This window comes from Lepidothrix coronata, unplaced genomic scaffold (genome assembly GCF_001604755.1).
Source record: "Lepidothrix coronata isolate B3197 unplaced genomic scaffold, Lepidothrix_coronata-1.0 Scaffold234, whole genome shotgun sequence".
Lineage (NCBI taxonomy): Eukaryota > Metazoa > Chordata > Aves > Passeriformes > Pipridae > Lepidothrix > Lepidothrix coronata.
Genome location: NW_016690414.1, coordinates 1013320 through 1032980, shown reverse-complemented (window position 1 = coordinate 1032980; position 19661 = coordinate 1013320). Strand labels below are relative to the sequence as shown.

General features: G+C 40.3%; 1 protein-coding gene across 6 annotated transcripts in view; it reads left to right on the top strand.

The window, feature by feature from the left end:
* PLCB4 (phospholipase C beta 4) overlaps positions 1-19661 on the top strand; it is a 187242-nt gene that overhangs the window by 76418 nt on the left and 91163 nt on the right. Inside the window, exons 1-2 of one of the 6 annotated variants that reach the window (XM_017834552.1) lie at positions 10773-10777; positions 15077-15079. The exons of the other annotated variants lie outside the window; for them this stretch is intronic. The gene's annotated coding sequence lies outside the window, so the exon portion shown is untranslated. Of the gene's footprint in view, positions 1-10772; positions 10778-15076; positions 15080-19661 lie in introns of those variants that run through there. 6 annotated transcript variants of the gene reach the window in all.

Here is a 19661-nt window from a genome sequence, read left to right as displayed (position 1 = left end):
GTTTGAAATGTTATGAAAGCATTAAAAGTTAGTTCCTTGTTGTCAAGATTCCAAAATAGATGTTTGAATAGTAGATTAGAAGTAATGTTTGTGTAACTTCGAAAACAGCTTTGGGGCTGGTGTTTCATTAGCAGGCTATGAAGCTGTGTCATCAGAAAGAGTATTATTTCTCAAATGCATGTTGCACATACAAAATTAATCAGCTTATGGAGAGATAGTGTCCCACAGTGGCTGAGGAGCCATGTGCAGATCATTAGTAATATAAAACCAGAGGAATGTGCAGTTATAACTTATTCTTCTCTGTGTAAAATATGGTTCATTGTACCTAAGGTCTCAGTCTTGGCTTACCATGCTTTTACCATTGCAAACCTCGGAAGGAGATGGCCTAAAACTGGAGAAGTGGAGTTTGGGAAGATAAAACATCATATACAGGTTATTTAAAAATGAAACCCCTCACCTGCACTGTCTGAAAATCTGTAGAGATAACGTTTACCACTTGTAGGAAATGACGTCACAATACTCCTTCTCAAAGAAAATTGACTGAAGAAATGCTTTGGTTTTAACTTCATACATTTTTTTAAAAAAGAAATTATTAATGCAACAAATAAGTTGAGGCCCAGGCACAGCTCTTCATCCACAGTGGTGATCACTGCCTGCAGGGTGCTGTTTCCTGTAGGAATGTAAATTGTCCCTGTGAATGAGGTTGCCACGAACAAACAGTAACTTGGTACCTGATAATTCTGAATTGTTGGGCTTGGGGTTGGTGTTCCTTAATAGATAATTAGAGAAGTCTGTGGTGTTTCCAAGGGCTATCCTAGCATCCATAAAGCCTGTGTGCTGCTCTGTTGCACATAAAGCAGCTCTCCTTAGTTCAGCTTTGCCTGCCCTGGTACTTCTGCTGGTCACAGTCGCAAAGATAGTTGGATAAACCCAAGATTAATGCCTATTTTCCTACAGGGAAGTTGAATTGAGGGCTTGATTCATTGCTTCTCTTGATCCAGCTTTTGCAGTCCACTTAAATGGGAGAGTGATTAGACTCTTTGTGAGGAAATTACATATTTAACTGTAAAATTGCAGATGTAGCTATTTTCAGAAATCTAGCTGCCCATCCATGTGCAGCTAAAAATGGCTTGTCTTGCCTCAGACAGAGGGATGACAAGACATGCAGGATAACTGGCCAGTCAGGCCAGGCTGTCTTGCCCCTTCAAGATTATACTGCTGGAATTCTTTTAAATAACGTTCTACCCAGAGTTCATGGAAATTAGCTAATTACCAGCCTCTGCTCAGGCTTCCATGAGCCCTGAATAGTGCAACAGAATGATTTAATTTCCCGAACATACTCTCTTGGCACTTTTGCATGCGGAATATGTTGCTCTAAAGCATCCCTTGATACCGGATCCTTGGCAGTGCTCCAGGAGGAGTTCAAGTTAAAAACCATTCAGCGTAATTCAAGGGTTGGTAAACCTAGATTTGCCACCTTCCCCGCTTCATATAATTTTACTGTCTGTAATGTGGGCTTCCCTCTTCTCTTGCAGGAGATGATCTTGCATAAGTGTTTAAACTGTGAATCAGGGATTACAGCTGGCACTGGCTGTGCATATGATATTCTCTGGGGAGAGTAATTAAACTGAGGTGAAGTGATCATATGAATCTTAATATTTGCAAATTCATTACACTTGAAAAAGGACTGCAGAGTTCTCAGTTACATTAGTCAATGAGTGTGATTGTCTCACACTGTAATTTTCAGCTTTGCCTTGTGCTTACTCTGAAATGCTTGCTGCTGTCAGGGACAGGAGTGGTGCACTTTAATTCCCCATTGAAATTCTTGGGACAGGGTTTGTATGTTGGGTACAGGAACATTTTGACTGGCTGAGTGTAAATTATTTAACTCACAAAAAGCTTTGGGATGTGGCCAGGCTGAAGCTAACAGGAAGAGGAATTTCATGGAGGTTCTGTTTCTCCTCAGTAGCTGGGTCCAAATCCTGGAAACACTCTCAGTATGTGTTAACTCATTAATTTTACTGCAACTATCAAATAAATCTAAATATAGGCATAAGCACTGGCAAGTATTAGCCAGCTAATTCTATTAATTGAAATGCTGATGTCATTGGAGATTCCTTTACCAGTAGCTGCATTCCTTAGCTGTCTAGATACCATTATAAAAAAACAAAACATGTTTTAATCCTCAGGCAGGAGGAGTAGTGTCTATATATTATTTATATAAGCCCTGGCAATCAAGAGGAAGTTGTAGATCAAGTAATTATGTGTTGTTGATTGCCTGTCTCTCATCTTACCACAGTGTTTCAATGACCAGAGATGTCACAATTTCAAATTGAGAAAACTGATTTTATTTTCATTCTCTTTAGTAGTTAAACTGTAGCATTTTCTCCTTATAAAATAGTAGACACAGAACACAAATATGCACTGGAAGTTCTGAAGATCAGTGTGTTGTGTGTGTTTCTTTGCTTAGTAGAGGTTCCTTTTGTGGCTTTCAAAAATCATGGATTAAGACTATTTTAATTTATTCAACAGCATCAATCTCGTAAATATCAGTATAAAGAGAATACCCCGCTCCCCAAGACACAGAGTAGTTGCTAAGTGAAACTACCTGTAGTAAGTGTAGTTAATCCTTTGTAAGTATTTGTAATCATAGTATTGATGTTGTAGTCTCATGCAAGTGCTATAATTTGTTTCAGTGACCCAAACATAGTAATGAAGATTGTGTGGAAAAGTGCTTTGGTCCCTCGTTTGTTTTCTATTTTAAACAGCTAAAAGTATCAGTCTGGCACCAAACTAAAAGTCAGTGTATTTTGCAGCCCTTAAAGATTTGTGTCCTTCTTTTTTGGGCATCTTTATTTTTATAATAATTAATTTCAAATTAGACTAAATTTTTAAAGAGGAGAATTGTTTCAAAATTGTGTAAACTGGAAACTGTGTAGCAAAAACATCTACCACATTTCTTTCAAATTTGTAATGGCTTATTCTTTAGGCAAAATATTCCCAGCCAAGTGGCAAAAACTGGGATGCTGGATTTTCAGGAGCACTTCTGTCCTCTGGCCCAGCATGGGCTGATATCTTTGCTGTCACAGCCTGTGTGTGCTTTCATTTCTGTCAGAGTCTGCACATCTGAATTCCTGATTATAGGTCATACTAGAAATCAGTATTTTTAACTACTGCTTATATTTCAAAGGGAAAAAAAAAGTCATTTGAAGTACTGAACTTGCCAAAACTCTTAAATTAATACCTACTGCTGAGTTTTCCAAGAGCCTGAAGGGAACGTAGCTTCTCTAGGTGTCTTCAAGAAATACAGGGCTTAATGTAAATCCACTACTAAAGGTCTTACCTGTTTTGGTTTTGCTTTTTTTGGGTTTTTTATTGTAGTTGTCTCCGTGGTTGGGCACAGTACCTCAGAGGAAGTGTGACCAACAGAGATGGTGTGATTGGAGCAGGAGAAAAGAGGAAAGATTGAATGAACTGGGATTGTTGAGCCAAGCAACAACAAAGTCTTCACGCCCACGTTGCCAGTGGGATTTTTGGTTGCATCCAGCCATCAGTTAGAAAACCTGATGGCAGCTTATACGTGTTCAGTGCTGCTTTTTGTCTTTTGACTTTGACAGTACCTGTGTGTGTGCTCCAGGGTTGCTAAGGGACAACCCCTCTGGAGCAGCAGTAGGCATTCACCACGTGCTCTCTTTTCAGCCTCTTATCCATGCACGGTGTGACTCGTGAAGGGCAGCACCAAGAGCAGTGTGGCCATTCAGAAATGCCTTTTACTGGAAACTGAGAAACTTCGTTGCCTCGAGAGTTTGTTTCAAATCTGTCATTCAAAACCAAGTGTAATTCAAAACAAAAAATCCCAGCTGTGCTAAAAGTGAGGCAACCTTTAGCTATTACGTGTTATCTTGAAAGAACTGTACCCCCTTGTTTTGCTCTCTATTTAAGGTTTCCCTTGCCTAAGCTTTGTCTCATGTTCATTTCCTCAGTGGCCACTGGATGCAAAACTCCCCGATCCATTGGATATCAGCCCTACACTTATTTTACTGATGCCCATTGCTGCCACTTGTTGCAAATGTAGTGCCTGGGGGAGCAAAGCTCTGCTCTAAAATCAATGTTCTCAGTATTATCCTCCCTGAGACACCCTGTTTGTTGTTGTTCAGCAGACACTATCCAGTATCCAGTCTTGGTACCTCCCTCTGTGCTGTGAGGTAGTTTCAGGTTCCCAGCCTCATCCAGATCTCTCTTGTACTTTGGGTGAGAACCAGTGGGATCTTCAAGTCTCTCCTGTAGATCCATGAACAAATCTCCCATGGGAATGTTCTTCTCTTCCATCAGCCTTCTGGAGCTCTTGCAGTCAGACCTGGTGAACTGCAAAAGACAGGTAAAAAATACCTGTGCTTCCATGAGCAGCAGTATGGAAGTGTATTCCCAGCATGGTTGCCTGCCTGCTTGTCTGCCAGCAAAAGTCTGGACTATGGCTGGGGCTCCAAAGGATCGTTCATTTTTGGATGCTGAGCCTTGGTGAAATGCCAGCACTCTACAACAAAAGCAAGGATATGAAAATTCATGTCTGAATCCAGTATCTTTACCTTAAAAACATTATGAGGCATTGTCTGCTGTGTTCCTCTGCTTTCTACAGGATGCTTCCAAGTTTCCACATATTTTATTACTTATTTTTGTAAGTTGTAACATTAATTTTTCCATAAAGTGACAGTCTGGCTATGAGGTAGCTGAAGCTGCCTGTCCTAAACACTGTGTGGAGTGAACATGTTGTCAGCTGTCTCTCTCATTAATCATCTTTTAGATTAGATCATTTTATCAGTTGAACAATGTTTAGACAGATGACAATCTCCAAAAATGATAATTGGAAAACTGATCACTGCTTGACTGTGGCTTTTAAATACTTGAGAGGTTTCTGTGAAGAGAAAAAGGAAAATCCATGTACTGTGGTGTTTAGGGTAAGAAATATTGAAATATTTGAAGTGAGGATTATTTAAAGTTGGAGAATCTTTGCCAGGGTACAGGGTAGTGAAGCACTGGAACAGGTTGTCTGCAGATCTTGTTGCCTTTGGAGCAGTGAAGGTGTTTATGTGAAAATTAGTCATGTCTATCACAATGGCATGGGCTTGGCCCTTCCAGGGCCTGGAGTAAAAGACTTTTCTGAGACTCCTCCTGTTCAAGGATTTAATGTTGGGTTTGGACTTTTTGGTTGTTGTTTTGAATTTAGGGGGTTTTTTTGTGTGGTTTTTGGGTTGTTGTTTGGTTGGTTGGTTTTTAGTCTGTAAAGATGCACAGACCTTTCATAAACATCTTTCATGAAGCGAATGTCATGATTTAATTTAACCAAAAATGTTGAAGTTATTGTACATTAACATTCAGAGATCTGCAAAACTGCCTGGCATCAGATATTTACTGACTTAATTTGATTTACTGTTTCAATCACTTATTAAAACTAACATCTGTGTTCCTTTGCTCAAGACTATCCTTTAGAAACTACTAAATTTTGCACAAAAATTTAAATATCTTTAACAGAACAATGAGGTATCTCAAGGCAGTCTCTGTGCATTGAAAAATGCAAGTTTTATATGTATATTATCTTCTTGTATATATATGTATGGCTATGGGTGTCTATATGTATATATATGTATATCAAAACTTAAAACATGCTGTTAAGACACAGGTTATTTTTGAGTGTGGTTGGCAACACATCAGAAGACAAATCTTCCTGATTACTTTGGATCTTTTAGTCACTGAATGTTGAATTTAGAATGGCTTGCTCCTTTTATAGAGAGAAATAATTTGAAGTAAAACCACCCAAAAGGCAAGATCTTATCTAGCGGCAGAAGCTGTACTTGTTAATGTTTCCAAGCATGTAGAGAGGACAGCAAGAGTTCATGCTGAAAAAAATCAGATTAAAATGAAGCCTGTATTTATTCTTATGTGGGGTTCACCACTGGTCACATCTTTTGCAGCTGACAGTCATTGATGTCCCACTTGATGACATCTTGATATTGAGTTTAATCTGTCCTTTTAAGTCTGCCCAATCCATTTGTATTGTTTCCTTATGTTAAGGGGTCACAGCAAATAGGAATAGGAGTTTTTCTGCCCTTCATATGACTGAAGCCATATTTTTCAAGAAATGACCATTCTGGTAAAGCACTCACAGTAAGAGTATCTAATAAAGGTGATTTAATAGAGGGAATTACAAAGCTAAGCAAAGTTTAAGTCTCACTATAAATTACAGATTCCTCTGTGGTATTTACATGGCGAATATTTGGGATGTATCTCAGGAGAAGGGTTTTGGATCCAAGCATATTGAAAGCTTAGGATAAAAATGAAAAACCCGCAAATTGACATGAAAATATTGCAGATCCTACATGATGACATGAAGAATTTTACTTTGGCTCAACTATTAGCAATGACTATAACTCTTGCCAGCTATGATTGAGGAGTACCAAAATGAAGTAGAAGCAGGGTGCTTATTTCATCATTAGCTTGTGTGGAGCTCTGTTGGATATTTCTGCGGGGACAGTTCTGAAAATAGATTGGGATAAATCCTGGGATGACAAGAACCAATAATATATGCTTTATACTTGGAATGAGCTCCCAGGAATCCCTGGAATAGTTTGGTGGGTACTGTGGCGGTGTGGGTCTCTGTGACTCTCAGAAAGCTGACCTTATAAACAAGTCAAAAATCACAGGAAAATTCTTAGTGAGCATTTGCGATGTTCAGAGGAGTGGACCGGGAGATTCAGGTAGAATTTTGACCCCAGGAAGAAGATGGCAATGCCCTGGATACCTTCTGCAGAACCAGACTTTGAGGGACTGAGCCAGGCTTTGATGTGGTTTTGACCTCCCGGTCCTTGGACCAGGTTTGCAAGTGTATTTAAACCTGTACCAAGAAATGATTCACTGAAGTTCACAGAAGGGTGTGAGTTAACTGAGTCTCAGAGGTGATTCTGGCCAATTCACTAAACTTTTATTGTTATATCCCCCTGCTCCTGTGGGAGTGTAGTCCATGGTTTTTAAACCTGGAGATGGAGTAGCTGTGTCCATCTAAATGAGCAAACTTCTCCCAGCTGGCCAGTTGGGTACATTTAGGTTGTTAACTGAAAGCACAAATGCAGTCGTTGCACAATGTCAAATTAGGTCTTATGGTGAAAATAGACCTTTGATATATAAAATTAATACCATTGCACATCTGGAGGGTGAGAAATGAAATTATTCTCTTAGGTCATCTCTGTTTTCTGTCATTCATAGCCTTTTTCTCGTCTGTGAGAGGGGTCTGTTTTTCTGGGGAGCTTTCCAACCACCTGATGAACAATGCTGTGTACAGTCAAGTTTATTACCATACTAGAACTTGATTTTCAAAGCCTGAAGAGATGCAAAGAGGAATTTTCCCCTTCTACCTCTTCATATTCCTTTGGATCTATTCAGTGTTTTTTTCAATAAGACTTAAGCACAGATTTTGTCACTATGTATTGCTATGAAGCAGAAGAATATGATGTTTGTTACACAAGAGTAGGAAATAAAGTTAGCTTTAATTTTTCTCCCTGCTTTCTGAGGGGAATTTTAAAATATGACACTATGTATCTGAAAAGTACACATTGGGTGTATGTAGGAAGAATTCATCACCAGGAAGAAAAAGCAAAGTGAAATGAAGATGTTTTACATAAGATCACCTTGCTAATCTTTTAAAAAAACCCCAGTGTTATTTCTCAGTGCCTCTTACACTAAATTACATTGTCCAGTCCTGAAACATTTTTCTTCTGTAAGATACAAAGAAACACGATTCTGTGATGTTAAAATGGGATGAATGTGTCATGTATCAAAGATTGTGTTCATGTAATTTATTATATTTAAGCAAATTTGTTCTGACATTGTCCACAAAGCACAGAAACCTTCCTTAAGTACTTTCAGTTTATTGCACCTGTATTCCTCAGTGTTCTTGTTTTCTGCTTATTATAGCTGGTTAATATTGGTATTAGCAATATCTGTACCTGTTGCTTTTTCTTTATTATTGGTTATGTGCAAGGAAATAGCCCCCATGGTCGTGCTTAGCAGAAATTGAATCTCTAGGTTCTGTGTGTTTTGAGGTAACATTCTATTTTATTCATCCTCCATGAAACAGGCAATGCAATTTAGTAACTTACTAGTAAGGCATAAATTCTAATTCATCACTTGAGACATGAAAGGTGTCTCCAAGTCCATTATACTGAGGAGAAACATCTCTCAGTGCCAGAGCTTCCAACTCTTCATGCAGCCCGGGCTCTGTGAAACGGTGCACACTAAGTGGTCAAGGAGTATCCAAAAGGAAGTCACTAAAAATTGTGTGGTTTAGTTCATTTATCTGTTTCTGATCTTAAAAATATTTCAGAGGCAATGAAGTCACATTTCTAAGTTCTATTTGTTAACCATGTCATAGTTTCAAGCTACACCAGGTGAGGTTCAGGTTGGCCGTGAAGAGGAATTTCTTCACAGAAGGGGTGATTAAACATTGGAATGGATTGTCCAGGGAGGTGATGGAGTCACTGTCCCTGAAGATGTTTAAGGAAAGACTGGACATTTAGTGCCATGGCCTAGTTGACAAGGTGCTCATCAATCAAAGGTTGGACTCAATGATCCCAGAGATCTTTCCCAACCTGATGGATTCTGTGGAAGATGGATGCAGAGATTCTTTTTTAATCGTGTGCTGTCCAGGGCTTTGGGAGAAACAGAAAACGTTGTGAAAATTGTACTGAAGCTGAGTGTCTCACCCTGGCTGATCCTCTGCCAGCAGAATGCTTAGAACTTGCACCCTTTGCACCTCCCAGGTGTCCCACTGTCCCACTTCTCTCTCCCATTGTTTATAACAGAGGGACTGAACCCTTGAAGTCAACTGAGCAGTTTTAGGTCATCTCTATATGTTGACTGTCATAATTTACAGTTGTTTGCTTATGCCTTTTACAGAATAAGAAAAAAAACTAGGCTTGTGCTGTCCAAGATGTTCTTGAGATGGATCACTTGACTCTGGCTAGAAGGTTGTTTACATTGAAGCATTGCTTGAAAGGCTTGTGGGATTCTCTTGGGTCCTCCCTAAGCATTGATGTGTGAGCTGAGCATAGGTCAGAGTCAGTGGGGAAAAATGCATACTTTTCCTGGTTGAACTTGCTTCAGTTTCTCAAGTTTCAGTTTCAACTTAATCCTTAAACAGTGGATTTATTGAAGAAAACTCTCAATTTTAAAGGCTACACTACAAACCCAGGGTCTGGGTTTCACCCAGGCTTTGCTGAAGTAATCTCACCTTGTAGTGCACCTGCCTGGAGAGGCTCATAGTTGGAAGACAGAAATATATTAAAGAGCTGTGTTTTTACTGTCTTGACGTGTTACAGAGGAGCAGGTACTCATTTTCACAAAATATAATCAGTATTAGAGCAGTGCTGCTTCTGCGGAGTAATTTATGGAGGATTCAGTGACTGCAGGCTTACTCTGAACAAAGACAAATGTTACTGGAGGGTCTTGGAGAATATTAGTGCAGTCTAAAATCATCTCTGATTGCTTCAAAGATTGCTTTGTGATATTGCAAGGCTTTCAGCCAACCTGTTTTGAGTGACTGAAAATGTGCTGTGGAACAGCATTCACACTGGAGTGTTGCAGCAGAGAAGGTATGGTTGCCCTACATACCATAATGGGTAGAAATTCCCAAGATCCCTGGGCAAGCACTAAATGAGCTGGAAGCAGCCCAGCTATAGTAACATGGAGCTGTGTGTGGCTGAGAACCAGCACAGTGAGGTTGTTCCAGCACCCCACTGAAGACTTGAATAAAACACTTGTGCTCTTGCAATCTGAGCTGCTTTTTGTGTATTGGGGATACCTGATCTTTGACCAGTTTGCCACTGAGGGACCACCTTGTTCCAGTTGGAAAAATGACTTAATTAATGAAGATTTTTGTGTGTGAACAGAATGGTGGATTGAGGTGTCACATCCTCCAAGAATTCTCTGTGCTCTCGATACAGGAAAACGGGGATATCTCCTAATACCCATTAAAAAACCCCAAGCAAACAAAAACAACAAACAAGCCACCAAACAACAACAACAAAACAACCTTAATTTTGATACTTTTTTTTGTTTGTTTTCTTGTTTAACATTGACTGAAATTTTAAAGACATAAGCACAGGTTTTTCAAGAATATTTTTGTAAACAACATCAAGTAAACTGGTCTTATGGCCTGTCATCTTTAGAGCGGGTCTCTGGGGCCCTGCCTGAATTTGAGCTGCAGGGGTGATTGCAGAGTGGGTGGCTTTGCTCTGCAGTGTGGTATTGCTGATGAGACTTCGTGTTCCTCAGGTTCAGTTTGTGGCACATGCCCAAGACCACAGTTCAGGTAGCATGGCTGGAGATCTTATTTATAATTGCGTCTTTTGTTACTTTTGAGTCTTTTGGTAGTTGGTGTATCAGCCTGGTTTATATCCTGACTTCATACTTCTGCTCCAAAACAAAGGCACAACTAAGAAAGGCAGGTTTGGATAGAGCTGACATTATCTTGTGCCTGTCAGGACTCAGTCTGAAAGCAAAAGGAAGTTTGATTTCTCTAATTGTAACAGAGTACTGTCCATTATACAGGCTTGAAAAGAGAGGCCTTTGTTTCCTAGATCTGATAGTTCTGCCACAGTGATGGGTTTGCCTGAGTAACTTATTCCTTCTTATCTTGTGTGTGAATTTGGATTTCCGACAGAAAGTGCAGTTTCTCTGCTTATCACATCCAGCACCTGCATGATTTTGTGTTCAACCTGATTTTCAAGTATTGCTATCCTGAACTTTAAGATCAGGTGGTTCTTTAACCACAGCTTCAAAAACAGAGTATAAATTTTGTCCATCTTTTTTCTGCTCAATAGTTCTGCTATCTGTTCCTTTGTGTTCAATTTATTAATATATAACATAAATAAATAAATAAGTTCTTGAAAATGTTTCAACTTGCCAGCTGTGGCAGCTGTTGGCTGTGAGTTTGCTTTTTAACATTACAATAAGCAACTTCCTAAATGGCTTTGCAACCAGGTCATAATGCAAAGCTTGTAATCTGTTGTAAAATTTAAAGAAGCAGCAAACTTGCTTGAGAATTGGTAGATTAGACCAACAGCCCTGACAAAATGAACTCCAGAGAATCAAAGCTGAAAGTTAGCCAGTTCTCAAAATCACAAAGGTCTTTCCCAGTGCTGCGTGTGAGACACAGTTTGCTGCCACCAAAGAGTTGGTGCTTTTGCTCCTCTCAGTCACATGCTGCCAGTCTGTCCTTTGTGCTGGTCACAACTTCACTCCTGTGTGACCGGGGCATAGTGCACAAAACCAGCAAAAACTAAGAGTTTTCCACCACTGTACAGAGGTGAACTGGTTGAGCTGGGATCACTCGGGCCAGCAGAAATGGGATCATTGAAAAGGAAGCAGAAGCAAGGGGTTAGGACCACTCTTTTCTGTGAGGGAGGGTTGGATTGGCTCATTTTATCATCTCTGATCGCTCCACAGGGGCTCGTTTTTTGCTGGCACTTCTGACCGAGCAGCTGTGTTGCGTTTTCCTGGGTTTTCTGCAGTTGGGTTGCTCTGATTACCTCTGATAAGTGATTGCCTCCAGCACACACTGGTAACAATTAACTTGGGGACAGTGATGTCCACTGCTCTACCTCTTTACAAAGCTAATAGGTATCTGTGCCCCTAATGTTGGTTAATCAAGAGCACTCTGAGGTGGGTTCAGTCAGTTCACACTTTCTTACACACAAATCTTCACACGCTAGTTTGCATACAGCAGTGAGCAGTGTTATTGATTAACCCTCAACCAGCCCCTTATTGAGATTTTGGAGAAAACAGCAGAAACACAACTTTGGAAGGGAAAGCTGTAACTATAAAATCTGTTCTTTGTGTTTTTGTGCCAGCCACTTCTGTTTCAGGGAGAGCAGTAGCCTCTCTATTCCCTGTGCTGCTTTTATGTCCCATCCAAAAAACCTTGCCAACAGCCTGGTATCTCAGTAAGCACAGCCTGGTTGCCTTGCTTTCAGGAGAGCTCTGCCAGCTGCTCAGCATAAAAAATTTGCAGACCACTCTTGGTGTTACTTGGGATGGAATGGGGCTTTCCAGAGAAACACCAGCTGGGCCTATTCCCTTTTCCCTCCATGTGCCATTTCACTCAGATGCCCAAAGAACACAAGCATATACGGAGCAGAGAAGGGATTTAATTCAGAAATTCCATGGTTATGCAAAGCACCTTCTGACATGGATGGGGACTGAACAAACACAAAGACTGCAAGAGAGTGTGCTGACAAAGGGGAAGATTTATTGATCTAAACCCTTCTAAATATTAATATTTAAGAAAACAAGCAAAAAACCCCCACAGTGTGCAACCTTCCTGATGCAAATTTTCAACTTCTACAGGTAGTTATTTCACAGAAGATTCTTTTTAGACATTGGCCCCTTGCTCAGTCTGTTCTCCATTGTATAGTGGAGCTGTATAGTGTTCAAGTGCTCCACAACCAATAAAATCACCTTCCCTGGTGATGCTGAAAAACCACATTCTTGCTTTTAAGAGAGGGAATATTCTGACTTGCTCAGCAAAAATTGTTTCTTAAGGGGAATGGAAACAGAAATTCTTGGTGGTGGGTCTGTACCTTTACTGTACCAATCCTTTTGCCCACAGTTTTTTTTAATGAGGAAAAGTTGTTTTCCTGCAGAGTATGGTCAGCTGCTTCTTTTTAGACTCCTTTGACTGGCAATGCACTTTATGGTCCAGTCACAGAGAACAGGAGTTAATTAGAGTCTTGGATGGGGATTAAAAGCATTTTAAACAAAAAATCATCCTCAGGATGTTAGGACTTCTCTGGGAACAAATAGGGTACAGGAAGATGGGAAGTGGGACTTTGATCCGTGATTTGACAATCCAGTTGTGGGCCGTGCCAGAGTGATGTTTCTGTCACATCACATTGTCCTTTAATTCTTTTGGCAAGTTTTATTTCCTACGGGAGTCAGCTACAACGAGTGGTGTCCAGGGATAGTGTTTCTTCTCAAGCTTTTTCCATGGTATGCAGCTTAGTTTCCAACATGCAAGTCACACATGCTGACAAGAATCAGATGCACCTGTTCCTTGACCACGACCCACTCCACAGATGCAGATTTACAGACCCTAAAAAGAAAGGGCTGGAGGGCGTGTGCCAGTTGAGCTGGGTAATTTCACTGCCAGTGATATTTTTAGTATAAATTGTGTACTTGCATCTAAGTTTAGAGTGATTGTAATTACGTTACAAGTTTTGTTATACAAAAATAAACAGCTGCTGGAGACTGAGAGCAACCACAAAGCATCGGATGCACTGATTCACATGTGATAACGCTTTTTCTAACGTGCCCACTGGGGTTTCTTGCCTAACCTCCACCTTTGCTCCCTGCTTCAGCAAAATGTCTTTCTCTTTATCAACCTCAGCAGGACATTTTTGGTTATTTTTCTGCTTCTCTTGTTCAGTGGGCTGTGAGAGGTGCTCTGTCACCTTCTTTTTCTCAACAATGCTTGTACTTTGATTAAAACCTCCAGATTTTTCCTTGCAAAGCAGCCCTATACTGTATTGTACCTATATACTGTGTGTATATGCCTCAGATTTCCCTGGGGGGGTGGGGTTGGGTTGTCTCTCAAATCTCAAGATTTGTGGAGATGCCTGAAATGCATTTATTGAATGTATGCAGAACGTGTGGGCTGCAGAAGGACGGCATGTGCTTACCCAGAAAGCAGCAAAGGGGTTTGCTAGCCAAGGGCAAAGAACACTCTTCTTTAAGCTTTCAGTCAAAAACCAGTCTAGACATTTTTATCACATTAAACAGTCTGAAGCATTTAATAGGTATGTGACAGAAAAAAAAGCAGTCTGAACTAGCTGACCAGTTTTCTTATGGGAGAAGCCTGCTGGGCTCAAGCTCTTATTCCTCACAATGGTAACTATTATTCTGGAAATGCTTAATGGTGATACACGAAGCAGAGCTGGTTTTAGACATGTAAAAATGTAACCTTTTCTTTCTACAGGGTCTGCTGTGCAGTGACACTTCTCTTTGTTTTGATGGGCAGTGTACTTCATGAGTGTGTGTGCCACTTGTTACTGAATTGTAGGAGGCCAGGGTGGATAGTGGCAGCATTAGTTAAGCACCACTTAATAACTCTCCAGTGCATCCAGCCAGTGCAAATGGCAAAACATTTTCTATCTGTCTCTGCTAGGGTCCCTTTATCAATTTTTAGGATTTAACTAGCTGCATCTGCTGGTTTTCATTGCATCTGGTGGATTCCAAACAGACTGCTCTTTCTTTGGCCTCCACCCTCTTGTCTAGGATAATTTCTTTCACCTTTCCAGATTTTTCCCTATTTGTCTCTTGGTCTGTCCACAGCATGGGGAAATGCTGAACTCTTATCTCCGGGAGCCCTGCCATCCCCACTCCTGAGCTGTCACAATAAATGACCCCACTGCTATTGCCTGGAATGCAGCCACTGTTCTTGCCACTCCTCTCTCTTTTACCCCCCACATATAGATGTCAGAATTTTGTTTTGTTGGTCTTTCTTAGCGTATATTCCACCCTGTTCCTTCCTTTCCAGCCATATTGCAGAAAGCCAACTTCATACTTGGAATAAACTCTAAAAATAGCCTTGCCTGTGCTTTCCCAAACCATTTCCATTTCAGCTATTCCAAACTACCTGTTGTCCTTTTCCAGCATGGTGAAAATGTGGCCATCTTTCCTTTTCATTTTGGCTGTATTGATCTGCTGGGTCACTTTGTCATTCTGTCAGAGCCCACACCAGTGTCAGACATAACCCATCATTGCTCCCTGTATTTTATCCTGTTAGATCTTTCCTCCTCCTTTCAACTCTTGTGCTCTCCCCAACACATCTGTTTAATTTCCTTCTCCCCTAATGGTTGTCCAGAATCATGAGTGTCCTCATATTCCAGCATGATGTGGGTATTCCCACCTTTCTGGGGAGAGAAGAGAAAGCTGCTTATCTTCCTGCCTACGTGAGCATGTTCCTGCCTCAGTCTGAGGACAAAGCTGTCCTCTGCTCTGCTATGTGTGTCCCTTCCCACCTCAGCAGAAGGTGACAGTAAAGAACAGTGATGAGGAAGAGGAGGCTTGATCAGCTCCCTCTCTTGTTTCCTACTGCTCAACACTGAATTGCATCTTAGTGTTAGGAATTTGGAGAAAGTGACTCCCCTGACTGTGGTGTCTCCAGTTGGTCCAGAAAAATCTGGATAAATTGAACCTCTGAGCATGCTGTAAATCCTACTGTTTATTATGAGATGTCAAAGAAGTGTTCCAAATGGGCTGTGTATGCCAGCATGCCATACCAAGCACTCCTGACTGGCAGACTGGCTCTCCTTTTTGTCTCCGTGCTGGACAAATAGGTTACATACCAACACTTTTATTTTTATCCCTTTTGGAATACTGTGTCAAATCATCCACTTGGAGCAATAAAAAAAATCGAGATGCCTTTCTTCCAGAAATTTTCATATGTATATATTATGAATAGTTGAACAAGCCAAAATGCATCCAAGATGAAGATTAGGAGAGGCTGCTGGCTTGGAGCACTCTCCCACCCCTCTCTTTAGTAGCTGGCATGCCTAGTTTTACCCCATTTCTCAAACAAGTGATACATTAATATTCAGAATGACATTTTAGGGGCGTTGTTCTCAAATGATGTAAACAACTGAATACCTCAGTAATGACTATATTAGCACTCTGAGCTGTTTTATCAGATAAACTTCCTCAGAAGTCTCACACAGTCTCCTTTTACCCCACAGAGACAACAGCTGCCAATTCGATAACAACTGCTGTGACAGGAAACATTGCACAATGTCAAGAGAGTTGTTTTAATATTTGATTAGTAGAAATGAATATGCAGATTGCATGGTTTCTCTGAGGCAGGGATTAGTGAAAGAGACTGTGATGCCATGTTTTATGCATTCCCATCTCCTCTTTGTGGTTAACTATGAACTTACCAGCTAAAGGATCGGTGATATTCTTTATCCTTGGTCCCATTACCTGCATTGTTTTTCTATTTCTTATTTTTATTCTAAATCCATTGCTTTTAAAGCCTCTGGGCAGTGACACAACAACCATTTAAAAAGAAATGTGGCTGAAACAAACTGACAAGAAATGCTTACTCTGCCACCTACCTACCATAAAGAAGTAATAATAATAACCAAAAGTTCAGAACCTGTTGCTTTTCCTCTTGCATCTCTATGAAATTAAAGATAACCTGGTATATCTCAAACAAGGCTGTCCATATTTGTCCTGCTGGAAAGAGAGCCTCTGGATTTCCAAATTATAGGCAGCATTTTATTTTTAGCCTTGCTTAGTTGTGATACATTGTGTTTGGAACTGGGGCAATCTCATCTTCAGCACAATGCCCAGTTTGTTAAAGAGTTAATACCGGATGTTATTAGTGATTTAAGGTTAGCATCACTAGGTCTGTAATTAAGACAAGTCTTGGTAGCCTCATTCTTTGGAGGGAAGAAAAGGAAAATGGGGAACGTCGAAGTGTCGATCCAGGACTCCAGGGCAGTCTGGCTCACCACCAGCTGCAACCCAGCTCCCTTGACTCTTATCTACCCCAAAGGGGAGGTGTTTTTCCTGAAAAATTGGTGATGAGTGTTGTTTTTGCATTCAATAGGCAGAGTGTCTGGGATGAGGAAAATAGACAAGGGGAGCCAGACAGTTCTTCTTATTATTTCCCCCCCATCCATTAAATGCCATTCAGATTCACAGATCTGTGTTTTGCACTGGAGTGCACAGCATGAGCACCATATGCTTTCTTTTCCTGATACTGGCTGGGAGATATGAGAGTGTTCATTAAAGACAATTAGTATATTATATTTCTTTATGTTTTTTTTTCTGAGATGAGAACCTGAAATCTTGGAAGAAAAAATAAAATGGAACCAAGGCAACTAAAAGCTCCAATGGGAGCAGTTTGCCCCAGCTACACATCGCTAGGGCAGCTCACAGCTGCTCTGCTGCTGCGCTCGGGTCTGTCACAGAACTGGGGAAGGAAGAAAGGCTGCACCTAGAAATCCCTCCTACTCAGGGTTTGCATTTACTGCAGCCGCTGGGGCTGGCTGATCAGAAGGGTGGTGGATAATTTCCTCTCCAACCGGCTGATAATGCCCTGCCTGCATTCCCCTACCTTTGAGACTTGATTCAGGGGAATTAAAGAGTGATGAAAACAGAGACAGGCTGTCGGGTGTGAGGAAGGAAGGAAGGAAGGAAGGAATGTACCGATCCAGTGCAGATACCACATCTATGTTTCTTGCTTTTCATTCCGTATTATCCTCTCCAGTTTAAAGAAGGGAATGCAAAACCTGCTATCTCTAGGGTGTAAGGTGGGTGCTGAGATGGAATCTGAGCAGCACTGTGACTTCTGAGATAGATACAAAAATTTTCTAACCAGTGCTGTGGGTTAAATTGCACAGTGACGATCTTGCCTAAAAGGTATAAACTCTCCCTCCTCTGTATTTTCATGGTAACTGTGGTTTGTAGGCTTTATCCAGGGTACCAAGAAATTTGTAATTAGTTTAAACTTTCAACAAATACCTACTTTTAACTCACTGCCAGCTCTCAAAGAGTGAACACAGCTTTATGACATGAATGTATTTTAGACCACTGGAACAATTGCCAAAGATCACCTTAGCTTTGTCTGAAATTTTAAGCCAGCAATGTGGGTCACACTTGTTTTCTCAGAAATCATCTAGAAAACCAGCAAATTATAATGTCACTTTCCTAATTTTAGATTTTAAAGTAACATCTATGTTCTTCACAGCTTATTAGTTTTTAAAATATCTGTATATTTTGAACTTGTATGAAGTCGTGTCCAAAGTTTATTAAAGTTTGGTTTGACCTAAAGTACCTGACCATAGGAGGGATTATTTCAAACACACAGGGATTTAGAAGTTATTACAAAAATATGAACTTGACCTTTCATTACATTTTATTAATACAAGGTCTGAGTCTGTGTCAGTGTTTGGAAACAGACAACTGTGTCCTCAGGATGTGGTTGTGGAGCAGCTGATATTTCTAGTTTGTTTTATTTTTGTTAGAGGTACTAGTTTGTGTTCTTTCCAAAACTTTCCCTCGCTCTTAAAAATGAAAGGCTGCTGATACTAATCTAGTTTGGAAGTTTGTTTTCCCTTTTTCATGATACTTGTAGTTAATAATTTGGTCTTAGAATCTTGCAGTTGTTGTATGTCCGTGGATCCCTGAACTCTTGTGTTCATAATAGGAGCGATGCTCACTTAAGGTTATTTGGTGTTTATCTATGCACCCACCTAAATTCTTAGGATTTTAATTTCAAACATTTATTTATGTCTTCCTATGACATTAAAGTGCAGAAATCACTTCTGCTCAAGATCTATTAGAGCACAAAGCTCCAGAATGAAGATGAAAAGGAAAAACTGTAGTTCTAAAAGTCAAAATTGCCCATGATTTTAATTCAAATAATTGACACAAATACTTCATATGGGCATACCTAAAAGAGAGAAACACTACTCACTGACTTAAAAGATGTGTTATCTGTCGTCTGAAGATTAAACAACAGCAGAAACTATGTATGGTATTAACTGCCCAAAGAGCATATTGAAGACTCTCTCGTTTTAATAAATCTGACAAGTCCCTTTTCTTTAGGGTTCATTGCTGTAATGATACAAGGTGTCAGATTTTACGAAATTGTAAATAGAGAATTTGGGCTTAAGTAAATCAGAAAATACTTGAGATGTTTTGCAAATGCTACATGTTTGTTTATTTGTTTTATTACTACAATTTATTATCCCATGAGGTAACCTTTGTTTTAACACTGACTTCCATTGAAAGCCACAGAGTGAAGTAATTAAACTTAATAAAAGTCACTGCTGGTTAAGTCAAGATACATTGTATACATAGATCATATGCTATAGCAATTCAGAAAAGATCTTGACAACTATTAACACAAACCATTGCTTTCATCAAAGTCCAATTTGTTCTCTATTACTGCCTGGGGAGGAGATGGCTTCCAGGAAATGGGACGCTTGACATTATACTAAATAAATTGTAAACACCTCTAACACTTCTGCTTAGCCAAAGATAAAACTGTAGCATCATTCACATTGCTAGACAACTTAATTTTTTTTATATGGTTAGTGTTTACTATTGGAAACAGGGAAAGTTCTAGAGAAAGGTTCTTCATCATGTGCTCATGTTATGAAATGAAGTTCACTTGACAAGTCAGAAGCACGAAGTTGCTGTTAAATGGATATTGAATAATACGTGTAAATGAAAATAAATTTTCATTTATTGTGTCTTTTGATGAGTCAGGTTGCTAAATTCCCTGACAGCATTATGAGTTTGTCCCCTTCCGAAATCACCCCTCGGGAAGATCAGTGCCCTTCCCCTGAAACCATCCCTTAGGAAGATTTGTGCCTTTGGCCTTTGCCGCTACAAAATTGAAAATAGGAACATCGGATTTTCTATCCTGAGAAGGAAAGAACAACAGTAAAAGCAACGTTACTTATTGAGTAAAGTTTATAGTTTAGTATGCGTTAGGCACCAGGTGTTGGGTCGGAACCACCCTGTAGGGGCCGGTCCGGCCCTGCGGGCGCTGCGGTGCCGCCGTGTCCCTCACGGCAGCCCCTGGAGCCCACACGGGGCAGCCC